The sequence below is a fragment of the Paroedura picta genome, chromosome 9, assembly GCF_049243985.1.
Source record: "Paroedura picta isolate Pp20150507F chromosome 9, Ppicta_v3.0, whole genome shotgun sequence".
Lineage (NCBI taxonomy): Eukaryota > Metazoa > Chordata > Lepidosauria > Squamata > Gekkonidae > Paroedura > Paroedura picta.
The window spans coordinates 80,098,239-80,111,114 of NC_135377.1; the positions used below are offsets into that span (position 1 = coordinate 80,098,239).

At 46.0% G+C, this 12,876-nt stretch overlaps 1 protein-coding gene across 4 annotated transcripts in view; it reads right to left on the reverse strand.

Moving 5' to 3' along the window:
* The window catches only part of CDH12 (cadherin 12), an 873,293-nt gene that overhangs the window by 551,288 nt on the left and 309,129 nt on the right, over window positions 1-12,876 (reverse strand). The gene's annotated exons all lie outside the window — the stretch shown is intronic.

The window sequence follows — 12,876 nt, forward strand, 5'->3', positions numbered from 1 at the left end:
GGTTAACTGCATTTTATAGCATCTTACCTTGAACACAGTCAAGATCATTAACTTTACTACTGTAATTATCACATGATGTTAAGCGGTACCTGTAGCAAATTGAATTAAAATCTTTATCTATTCCCTCCCTGCCCATCAAAGGTGCTCAACAGGGGAAGAGGGAATTCTCAAGAAGTAGATGCATTTAACTGTCTTTTGAGCAAGATAACTCATCTAGAAGAGGTCAGTAGTGAAGAACTACAATCCCGCCTACCTCCAACATTAATTATTACAAATGGGGACCCAAATGGCTTAGGAGGAGAAGACTGGGGGGGGGGGGGTACAATTGAGCCTAAAGTTCTCCTCTTCTGGTGCTTGACCTGGCACAACTACTAGCAACCTCTTCAGCTGCCAGGCCTAGTCTACCATCGTGGCCAGGCTACAGTGGCTGCCAACAATCCTTTCCCACCATTGCCAGGCTACAGTGACTCCCGGCCTTCCTCCTCCATTGCAGCTGGGCCCAGTGTGGCTGCCGAGTGTCTTGCACCACCCCAGTTGGGCTGCAGTGAGTCACCAAAGCCCAGCTAGTGCAGCTGCCAGAGCCCTTTGAAGCTGAAACTGGAACGAGCACAGCTGCCAGCATCGACCACCAGGCTGGACTGAACAGACAGCAGTATCATCTGCATAATTGTATCGGGGGAAATTTAAACCTATTTATATACCTTAATATTGGGAGTGACCCAAATTTGCAGAAAAATCTTTTCAGCCTCCACGTGGTCCCAATATGTAGATTTAGCTATCCACAGATGGGGGCCACAGGTAGCTAATTATACACACACTCATACTCTCAATGGGAATGTGATGCTAGTTTCCAAGATTGATTTTCTTCACTGAATACGGACAGTACCTTGTGATCTTTTAGCTGAAAACGCAGAGAATAAATATTTTAAGTAAAATATCTATACATTAAAACATACTGTGGGAATGTACAATATTATATATATATATATTTATATATTTTTGATAATCCCATCAGCAGAAATCCAGTGGGACTTCACAGGACTAAAAAGGACAAGTCACATGCACAAACTATCCCTACCGCACGTACAGACGTCTCCCATGTTAATGCACAATCCCTTCTCCATGGCCAATTCACTGTCCAGATTATTCTTTTGCAGATCCATCTGTTATGGTTTTTAATATATTTTAACAGTGCTTGCCTATATACATTGCTGCCCTTTATAAATAGACAGACAGCCTTTGTAGTCCCAGGTTGCCTCCTATAAATGGCATATTACACATTATGCATTTCTTGTAATTCAGCTCTTCCTGTGGGGCACACAATGTAAATGCTAACTTTATGAGATTTGGGCTCCCAGCTGTCACAGAGGCAAAAGAAGTGTGGCACACCAGTAGGACTGTGCCCAAGCTAACACCCAAAGAAAACTTTGCTATGGAGAACATGATCAAAGTCATTACGGATGCTGAAAAAGAGGCTGGTCTACCGAAGTGTAATGGGAATTGGGCATTCTGCTGCAGCCTAAACACCACATCAGAAACACTCATGCATTGTTCCATCTGCCAATTCCAAAATCTCTAGAGCTTCCATCTTGGAAAAAATAGATGTTGCATTGTCTTGGATCCATAGAAAGTCTCCATTGATGGAAGGGAGTCCCCTCAGTGAGCAGAACATATTCCTGTTGCAGACTCCGATGGCCCATGAATGCTGTTTCCAGGCACAGGGGATATCCAGGAATTACATGAAGGGGGAGACGGAGGTCTGCGATGGGAAGGAGAAAGCCAGTAAGAACTGCTCCCCCCATTTCTGTTAGTGGAAATGTTTTACTAGATCTGAGCCACAGATTTGACAATTGCTTCTCTTTTTTCTTTTATTTGATATGTAAGTATTCAGTGTATAATCAGTAGACTGTGCAAGAATCTCTCTATCATGGTGTCATTTTTGCCTACAGAATATTGTTTCCTGCGGTGAATGCTTCTTTGACAAACACAGATATGCCCCTTCTGCCCTCGGCAGTTCTACAACAGAAGACCATATTTTAGGACTTCAACAGGCAGAAGTATGACATATGGTATTTCTGCAGAATCAAGAGTTTTAGAGAAAAATGGAAAACCGCAGTGATGGACGTTCACCATGAAGACCATTCACAGATGAATCATAAGGTCCTGAGCTGGTATAAATCAGAACTGTCCACTGACAAGCCCAAGATGTTTGCAACCTATGAAGTATTTGTTTGCTACCCATCCCCTCACTTTCCCTCCAGTTGCATCTCCACAACCACAACCAGCTTGGCAGCAGCTGCTGTTAGAAATGGTTTAAATCAGGGATAGTCAACCTGTGGTCCTCCAGATGTTCATGGACTACAATTCCCATGACCCCCTGCCAGAGCTTGCTGGCAGGGGCTCATGGGAATTGTAGTCCATGGACATCTGGAGGACCACAGGTTGACTACCCCTGGTTTAAATAATTAAAAGCCAGGGTTACACCTAGGATATATCCTAAAGTGATATTCCACGGAGCGGTCTGCATGCGCCGGGGGATTCCGTCCCCCGTACATTCTCGGGATGTGGCGGGGCAAGCCACCCCTCCACAAGGACCCAGCAGCAGCCCAGCGCAGCCGCTGCCTTGCATAATCAGTCTAAGAGTTGCATCCTATGGACCTTATGATTCCCTTCCAACAAGTCTTCCTCTAAAAGAAAAAGGTTTCCTTCAGCAAACAAAGAGGGTTCTCCATCAGAAGAAGCCTTTCTCCACTAAAGGAACACAGCAGAAGAGAGAGAGAGAGGGGCCAGCTGGGCCAAACAGTCACGGCATCTAGCCATAAGGATTTTAGGCAAGAGCCACATGCTGAAGGGGTCACATGACTGCTAATGCAAATCTGTTTAACTGACATTCAACAAAATGGTTTGGTTATTCTTCTGCTTGTTAACCAGAGTAGCATTCAAAATAAATCTGGAGCTCTCATAATGGGATATGGCTTGGGATTTCTGAGGGAAGTCGGAAGAGTTTGAACTACGTTTTCTGTCCCCGCCCCTACTTGGTGGAATGAGCTCCTGGAAAAAATCTGGGCCCGGTTGAAGCAGGTACAGCTCTGCAGAGTTCTTCCACCAAGCTTTGGGTTGGGACCAGTGAACTGATAACAAGTACTTGGACCTCCGTTAGAAAACCCCATCAGAAATGGCCACTCAAAGACAGAGTCAATCATTCACTGGACAACTGCTGTATTATGGTTTTAAATGGTTTTAATAAATGTTTACTGTAAATTGTTACATTTGTATTGAGAATTTTGTGCATGTGGTGTTCACTGCCCTGAGCTGACTTCAGGAAGGAAGTATACATATCAGATAGATAGATAGATAGATAGATAGATAGATAGATAGATAGATAGATAGATAGATAGATAGATAGATAGATAGATAGATAGATAGATAGATAGATAGATAGATAGATACTTGAAGATGGTTATCAGATCCCCTCTTAGTCGTCTCCTCTCTAGGCTAAACAAACCAAGCTCCCCCAACCTTTCTTCATACGTGTTGGTATCCAAACCCCTCACCATCTTTGTTGCCCTCCTCTGGACCCGCTCCAGTTTGTCTACATCCCTCTTCAACTGGGGTGCCCAAAACTGAACACAGGACTCCAAGTGAGGCCGAACCAAAGCAGAGTCAAGCGGTACCATCACCTCCCGTGATCTGGACACGATAAACCGTTTGATACAGCCCAAAATCCCATTTGCCTTTTTAGCCACTGAGTCACACTGCTGACTCATGTTCAATCTATGGCAGATAGGTAGGTAGGTAGGTAGATCAACGACAGTAAAAAAACACAGTAGGTGTTGTAGTAAAGGTACATCAGTTCCAACTGCGGTTCTTTCTGAACCAAAACATGAAAAAAGTATGAAGGAGTTCCATTGGAGATCACAAGAGATTTGATTAATCTTGTGAAATCTGTTAGGGAGGACTCCTGGTGCCATGCATGGACCCTAAGCCACATTCCTTTCCCATCTGCAAGACAGGGATTAAAAAAAAAAAGAATCAAGCACAATACATATTTCCTGTAGGAAACTTTCCATTGCTGGTGGCCTGATGACTTAAAGCAAAATGGGCTGCAGGGAGGGACAGAATATCCAGAATTTTTTATGCGTTTGTGCCTGACAGTGACAGTTTATCATTTTAAGCAGGCATTTCTAGACGGAAACATAAAGCAGGAACATAAAAGTAGAATTTATAAGGACATTTTTCTAAGAAATGGCAGAATAAAAGATTCAGGAATTACTGGCTTTACGAAAAGAATGGACTGCTTCCACCGGTCATTGTCACTACCCCTAAGCACCCCATAGATAATGCCTTACCAAGAAAGGCAACAAAGCACATGGCAATTAAGAGCTCATGATGCTAATGGATACAATTATGCATGGGGTGGTGAGAGCGGGAGGGGGGGCATGCTCTCAAGGCTCCGCCTACTTAGGGCAACCCTTAGAGCAGGGGTAGTCAAACTGGGGCCCTCCAGATGTCCATGGACTACAATTCCCAGGAGCCCTTGCCAGCATTCGCCAGCGAATGCTGGCAAGGGCTCCTGGGAATTGTAGTCCATGGACATCTGGAGGGCCTCAGTTTGACTACCCCTGCCTTAGAGGGCTTCCAAGGCAAGAGATGGACAGAGATTCCCATTGCCTGCCTCTGCATGGGAAACCTGGGTTTCTGAGCTGGTTGCTCATCCAAGTCCAGTCAAGAGCAGGCTAGTGCGACCGTGCGTGGTCTTTTAAGTGAGTGACCACGGACTGCATCTCTAGAATGTAACTTCCTGTTTCCTTATTTTTGCTCAACTGTTGTTGCACTTCAGCTCTCTGAGCAAGAGTAAAGAATATGATCAAGGTGGGTACCACACAGATGCCTCACCTTGCTGCTTCAAGCAGAAGTATCCATCTCACCTCTGCCAGCAGCCCTGGACATTGTATATATATATATTTTAAGTCAGCCTTCAAAGCTGTGTTATGTCTCACATTTTACGCCAACAAGATGAGTCAACGAAGCCAAATAGAACATTACCTGGAGATGGGAGGAGGAAAGACCTGCTGAGGATCTATTGCAGAATGGAGTTACTTTGTAGCAAGATGGAGACTTCATTGGTCATTGAGTCTAATTAATAGACAACTGTTTCTTGTTTTTTTTCAAATGGACTCTGTCTCAATTGCCGATCCTTTGCACGTGCGACCGGGAGAAGGCTTCGCTACTGACTGATTTTTAACAAAATCCTTGAGACGCACGGGAAAGTTACAAGTGCAACTCATAAGTGTTCTCAGTTGAATCAATCTCCTTCACTGAAGGAACGGTATGGTGCTAGAACATAACAGGCACTGTACGTTTTGGGGTAAAAATATATCCACACCTTCCGTGCTCCGCAAGAATTACAAAATTATAAAGACGAGAAAGGGGAGACATGAGGATTCAAGAGAGGGGCATCTCATTCCGCCATTCCCTTTCTCCTTCCTGCTCTTCCTCTTTGTCTCATCTCGTAGTTCAGGGGTAGTCAAACTGCGGCCCTCCAGATGTCCATGGACTACAATTCCCAGGAGCCCCTGCCAGCGAATGCTGCGAATGGACATCTGGAGGGCCGCAGTTTGACTACCCCTGTCGTAGTTCACGTAGCATCTCTCTTTCTCTCTTCCCCTTCCTCCTTCGTTCCATCCCCACATTTTTACGTTTCACCCCCAACATGGAAGTCTCAGCCCCCACCGTTTCTGCTCCCCTTCCCATCTTCAGCTTCTCCTGTTGGCCTTTCCTGTTCTCCTCTCTCCAGCTTTTCCTTCACCCTGTCATTTTTTTTTTACATTTCTAATCTCTCTCTATAAGGACTAGAATCCTTGGCAATGTTGTCTGCAGGTGGCCATCAAGATCTCACATTTTAGATTTCAGTGGCACATTTTTCTTAAAGAAACAGACATTGCTGTAATGTCTTCTTATTGACCATTTAAAAAAAAAAAAATCATATTTATCTGCAAACCTGCAGTTTACCAGTCTTGAAGAAATCGTTTGCTCCCCGGCTGTTCCTTCCACTATTTTGTGGCTTTTTAAATCTACACTCAGAATTAGAAATATAAACTAATTAACAACAAGATGACCAGACCCAATTCCAAAACAAAACATCCTTCAAGAAACTCTCACCCAACAAAGACTGAAGCAATTTGCAAAAAAGGGCCATTCATTGTCAGGAGAGCCGGCCACTCAAAAAGTGGAATGGCCTCGGAGAACTTCCTGAACATAGCTGGACATATGTCAGGGAGTGTAGCTCTTAAAACCTGTATGCGGGGAGGGCACGCTGTCCCAAATATCATGTTCCAGTTTCTTGAAATCAGATTAAAAGCAATATTTGCCAAAAAAAAGCCCCCACGCAGTTTGCTGTAGCTTCAACGTGACATGTAAGGAACATAAATATAACTGGTTGAAAGCAATCACAATACAAGGTATTAAAAACACATTAGAATCAATCTGAATGAAAGAGCACAAGTGAAAACATCACAGAAGTTTAAAAAGCAATAATAAATATTACCACATGGCAGCAACATAGGCATATACACCCCAGCAAAACAGTATAGAGCTTTTTACACCAACACAGTCCTGAGCTTCAAATATCTGTAAACCGCTCCGCGGGAGCGGTAAAGAATAAAGCAGTAAGGGCAATGTGGGAGGAGTTAGGGCGGGGCGAGTCCGTGATAAAAATTTGAGGGGACCAATCGGGAGCCGCTTCGCGGCTCCCAATTGGTCCCTTCGACTGTCAGTCTCCACCTGGAGCAGGCCTGCCAGCTCTGAGCACATGGCTGAAGCCTCGGGCTTGCAGGGAGCCGAGGTGAGCGTTTCTCTTGCGAGGGGGGTGGGGGGAGGCAAACGAGCCTTCAGCTGCACCTGGAGCCGGCATGGCTGAAGCTTTTAGCATGCAGGGAGGCTGGCCGAGGCTTCTTTGGTGAACTGCTGCCTCAACCCTCTGCATTGTGTTGTGCACCTCCTCCAGACACACTCCTTGGTGAGTTTCAATCCCTCCCTATCCCAATCCTACAATCCTTGCCTCCCCTATTCCTACAGTAACCCCATCACCCACCTACCCTCCACACTTATGCCTTCCCTCCTCTATACTCAGCCACCCACAGCTTGGTGTAGTAGTTAGGAGTGAGGACTTCTAATCTGGCATTCCAGGTTCTCTTCTGCGCTCCCCCACATGCAACCAGCTGGGTGACCTTGGCCTCGCCATGGCTCTGATAAAACTGTTCTGACCGGGCAGTGATATCAGGGCTCTCTCAGCCTCATCCACCTCACAGGGTGTCTGTTGTGGGGAGAGGAATGGGAAGGCGACTGTAAGCCACTTTGAGCCTCCTTCAGGTAGGGAAAAGCGGCATATAAGAACCAACTCTTCTTCTTCTCCTCCTCCTCCTCCACCACCTCCTTCTCCTCCCAGACGCCACCTCATGCATCCCCCTTCTGTCTCCATCCCACAGCTCCCTGGGTACCTGCCAGCCACTACAGCTACTGTCCAGTCTCCCAACACTCCTGATCCCAGGACTCTTCCAGCTACCATACTCCCCCTGAAACGGGGTGTCAGCCTCTTCCTAACCCACCACTTAGTAAGTGATGTTACCTGCCAGTCCCTGTCCTTACTGAAGTATTGCCTCCTCGATGCTCTACTTCACCTTCCTAATCCCAGACCCCACCTCTACCTTCTTCTGTCTCCATCCCACAGCTCCCTGGGTGCCTGCCAGCCATTCCCCCTGAAACGGTGTGTCAGCCTCCTCCCAACCCACAGCTACACTTTCTAGCGCCCGTTGTATTTAAACGTACAACGGGCTTTAAATCTAGTCACATAATAATGCATGGGGCTACTGGTTGGGGGAAGTATATGAAATAGAACTGGCCTCTAAATATGTTTATCTACAGTGAAAGAGGAAAAAGAAGGCAGAATACAAGTGGTCTTGTGTCTAGGTCCCTGTAAGCGATTTGGGTTTTCATTTGGTTCTTTATGGGTGGAATGAAGACCTGGATTGCTTGCAGCTAACATGCATAGGCCCTAGACAAGAGGCATTTTGTTCCATCACCACTGTACTACTGAAGAAACGAACGCTGACTCACAAAGGCTCATACCCTGCCACGAATTTTGATAGTCTTTAGGGTAGTACTAAACAACCCTTTTCGACCAGTCCTCTATGGGCATGGTCTTTGCCTCCTTTCACCACGGGGTGGGACCGCACATATTTCATTCTAATTCCATCTAGCATCCCTTGTTCCCAGCCAGAACAATGATTTCCATGAAGTTTTGTATATGTCCACTAGTATATATCATTTATATTTCTGCCCAAACATCCACATAGTTTTACTGGAGCAATGATGAAAAGAGCAAATTCTACCACACTATAAATACTTATTCTCTATCCCTTGTGATGAATCCATTGGAAACCTATCCAGTTCATGACTAGGTTGTGTATTTGGGATTTATGTCCCCTGTATACAAAGAAAAGTCTCTCCTGGAGCAACTGAATTTGAATTTTTTTTTTTATTGGTGCTATATCCCTTTACACTCTAATACCAATAAAGTCAGGGGTAGTCAAACTGCGGCCCTCCAGATGTCCATGGACTACAATTCCCAGGAGCCCCCTGCCAGCATTCGCTGGCAGGGGGCTCCTGGGAATTGTAGTCCATGGACATCTGGAGGGCCGCAGTTTGACTACCCCTGAATAAAGTATTCATAAAAGAGCCAGATCTGAAGAACTCGACCTGGTCAGCTAAGCCAGTACGGCCCTGGCTAGCATTTGGGAGGGAGACTTCCCAGAAGGCCCAGGGGCAAGCCATGGCCGCCACCCCTGAACATCTCTAGCCTTGACAACCCCACGGGATTGTTACACGTCAGCTGTGACTTGTCCGCACTTTCTGTACCTATCAACAAAATAAAGAAAGTAACAATGAAAGAAAGCAGCAATAAATGCAAAGGAAGGAGGACGTTTTCTGGGAAATGTCAAGCATGGGAATTATTACAGCTTCAGCCAAAACTCCTCTGAAGTCTTGCCTGAGCAACAACAGGTGTACTTTTTATTGCCGACCCTCCTTGGGTTGTCCTGGAATTTCCTCAAGCGTTACCAAGCAAGGCCCTAACCAGATGAGACACCATCCTGCCGTTTGACTTATGGAATCCCCTCAGTTTTCAAGGGCGGCAGGGGCCCAATCTTGCTGGAGACTGCAGCAGAGGTGAAGAGGGGGTCCTGTCCTACCCCTAGGGCCAGAGTCCCTGGTCTTTGTGAATGGAAAGAATCCCAGAATCCTAGTGCTGTATGGCATCATCTAGGGGTTTTTTTATAATTTTATTATTTGTTATTATATAAAGCATTTACAGAAAGGTAAAAGAGAAAAAAGCAACCAGCTGATAAGTAACTATTTCATTGTCTATACATCGTCTATACCATACTTAGTGTAGTCTAATATTATCTCAAGAAATATATAGTCAGTTCCCATCGCATATTGGTCCTAACCTAACAGTTACTGCTGTCTATCTTAAGAAAGTCCAGGTAATCGCTCCACTGTTCGTCATATTCATCCAGTGGTTTCTTATTCACCATGTTAGTGAGTCCTGCCATTTTTGCTAAGTCCGCTAATTTGTCATGTAGAAATAGTTGGGGTCTCAGTCGCCTTCCAGTGCTTCGCCCACACCAACCGTGCCGCCGTTGTTGCATGGAAGAAGAGGATTCTAGAAGAATTTGATAAAGCACTTGGGTGGAAACTTAGCAACATAGATTCAGGCTTCATTGGGTATCACATTTTAAATATTTCCTGTAACACCATATGTATTTTAGCCCAATACTTTTTTGCTTTCTCACAATTCCACCACATCATCATCTAGGTTGGCTCCGAGGAACCTCAGATTTTCCAGTCTCAGAAACATTCATGGGGGCAAAAGGATATTTGCCAGTCAGGATTGGTGGTGACCAGCTTCTGGAGGCTGAAGTACAAAAGTTGGAATTCTGGAGCTAGACTCTACCAAGCCTGGTTTTCCAATGTGACTCTAGAGCAGTCTACTCAGCAATAAAACACGTGACCGACAGCTTTATGTATTGTGTTGATCTCGATCACTGGTCTGTATCAATTTGCACTGCAAGTGACAGATTGTATGCTCTGGAATGAGCAGAAGGAGGTTGTTGTCAGCCAGGCTGGACCCAAAGAGCAACCCAAAAGCCCAAAGTACAACCATAATTAGGGCTGCCAGCTAGAGTTGAGCACTTTGGCTCAGTTTGGCCACCTCAACAGTCACCCAAGCCCGAGGCCATATGTAGGAGGCCAATGCCACAGCACAGAGAGGAGGGATGACGGTGACAGTGGAATGTTAGCAGGTGCAGAGCTCTGAGCTTGCATGTGGCCACCGGCTGGCGCGCATCACTGCTGCCCCTTCTCTCCGCACTGTGGTGCTGGCCGCCTTGAGCTTTGGTGATCGCCAAGGCAGCCAAAACACACTGAAGCACCCAACCCCATGAGAGAACCTTGAGGTGGCATCTAGTGATCTCTTGCTTTTACAGTGGATCTCCAGATGACCAAGATCTGTTTCTCTAGAGAAACATGGCTTCTTTGGAGGGTGGACTCTATGACAATATATCTGGATCAGTCCCTCCACTCCCCAGGCTCCACCCCCCAAATCTCCAGATATTTCCCAATCTGGAGCTGGCAACCCCAATTAGTCACCTTAGTTCTTGGTCCTGGAGACCTATGGACATTCCCTATCCCCAAAAAAGATGTGTATTCTAGATACCCCTTTCTCATTCCATAGATTCTTCATATCACAAATGATGTAATCATAGACTAGTACAGATCTGAAAGAGATAAGCAAGTGTTATCTCTATAAAGAAGATAAACCCGTGCTAGAATTCTTAGTAAATTCTATTTAATGCTGTAAAGTCTAAGCTTTATTTTCTTTTAATGTGAAACATTAACTCTGTGCCTAAATAACTCCGACCACTTGGCCAAGAAGAAAGGGGTGCTGGATTTGCATTCAGCTGCATCTCCAGGAGATCGTGGGCTTTGATTAATAGCCTGCATACCGCTGTTCAATATCTGGAGTGCGAGCTGATCACCAGCAGCTGAATTCACATCAGTTAAGTGCTAGCAGTATGAAACAGCAAACAATAACTTTCTCATCTACCACTTGGGAATAAGAAACTGCCAAATGCTGCTTGGCAAAATTTCAGGGAGAAAGAGCTCAATTAGTTGGTGTGAGTTTAGCTCCCAGGGAAATACAGATGACCATTTCTGCGTGAGGAATCTGCCCCTGGACAGCCTCTGGTTGCTCGTGGGTTCTAGAGCAGGGGTAGTCAAACTGCGGCCCTCCAGATGTCCATGGACTACAATTCCCAGGAGCCCCTGCCAGCATTCGCTGGCAGGGGCTCCTGGGAATTGGAGTCCATGGACATCTGGAGGGCCGCAGTTTGACTACTTGCAGGGGCTCCTGGGAATTGTAGTCCATGGACATCTGGAGGGCCGCAGTTTGACTACCCCTGTTCTAGAGCCCCCTCCACATGATGTCTGTTGCATCCCGAGGCTGTCCAGGGGCTGGCTCATGTTTTGCCCAGATTTGCCTTGAGATTGGGGAAACTGCAAAAAAGTGGATCTGCAACATTTTATCTTGCATTCCATCAGTGAGCAACCAGGGGCAAGTCCGAAATGAGGAGGAAAGTTACGATAGTCTCTGCAGTATTGTCCCACCCTCCTCCCGCCCTCCCCTCTCCAATTCCTGCTCCGAGTAATATTTTGTTTAAAAATGGTGTGGTCTGCGTTGCAGCACAACCACAAAGCTACATTATAAAAGGTAAAATAAAATCTGCAAAGTCTCCACGGTCTTTTTGGTATCAGGCAGGCAGTACAGCCCTGTTTCTGTTTTCTGGAGGTGGGGAATGAACTGGGAAAGGGTGATCAAGCATCCTTCTCCTTATCATACAGAGGTCTGAGCACTTTGTTTTTCAGCCTGCCATTCACACAAAATGTCTCTTTGGGCTTCATTTACCATGTTCAGCTTTCTCACAAGTCAGGCAGGCAAAAACTGTCCGTTTTGTGTTTTCTGGAGGTGGGAAATGAGCTGAGAAAGATCGGGTGGGGGCAGGTGATCAAGCATCCGTCTCCCGATCATACAGGGGTCTGATTGCTTTGTTTTTTAGCCAGCCATTTATTTTAAAAAAATGACTTTTTGGGCTCCAGGGACAATGTTCAGCATCTCAGAATTCCACCCAGGCAGAAATAAAGTCCAAAAAACATGAATCCCAAAGCGGGGGGGGGGGATGCTGTATTGTTCTGGTGTTTCTCCATAGCAATGCAGAAGTTTTACTTTTTTATTTAAAATGCATCTGTGTTGTGGCATTACTGTATAGCAACACAGAAGTGGCCTAACAAAATTGGGGCACACGGGGGGGGGGGTTCATTCCATGAGAGAACTGCTGTGCTGTGATTGGTGGCTTGCTGTGATTGACAAGCCGAGAAGTGGGGGAAGAATTTTGACTTCTTTTCCCTTGCAGCCTCCTCTGGAGGCAAAAAGCTGTGACAGGGCAGAGGGAACACGCAGGAGGGGACTCCCGTGGGGAGGCTTGCAAACACGTAGTTTACAACCGCGAATTTGCATGCAGGAGGCCTTGCGCGTTTCCCCCCTCGACGCGGAAACAGTCAGATGCCTTCTCAAACCTGCTGGCATCAGTCGTGGGCAGGATTTTGTCTTGCCAGGGCCCTGGGTATTATTGAGGATTTCACAACACATATTAGGTGACCTTTTCCTTGCTAGGTCAGGGTGCTCATGAGTACCATGTGCCCGTCATGTGTTTTAGGAAGTAGGTGGGATGGAGTAAGGCTTTTGCCCAGCAAAGCTCCTGA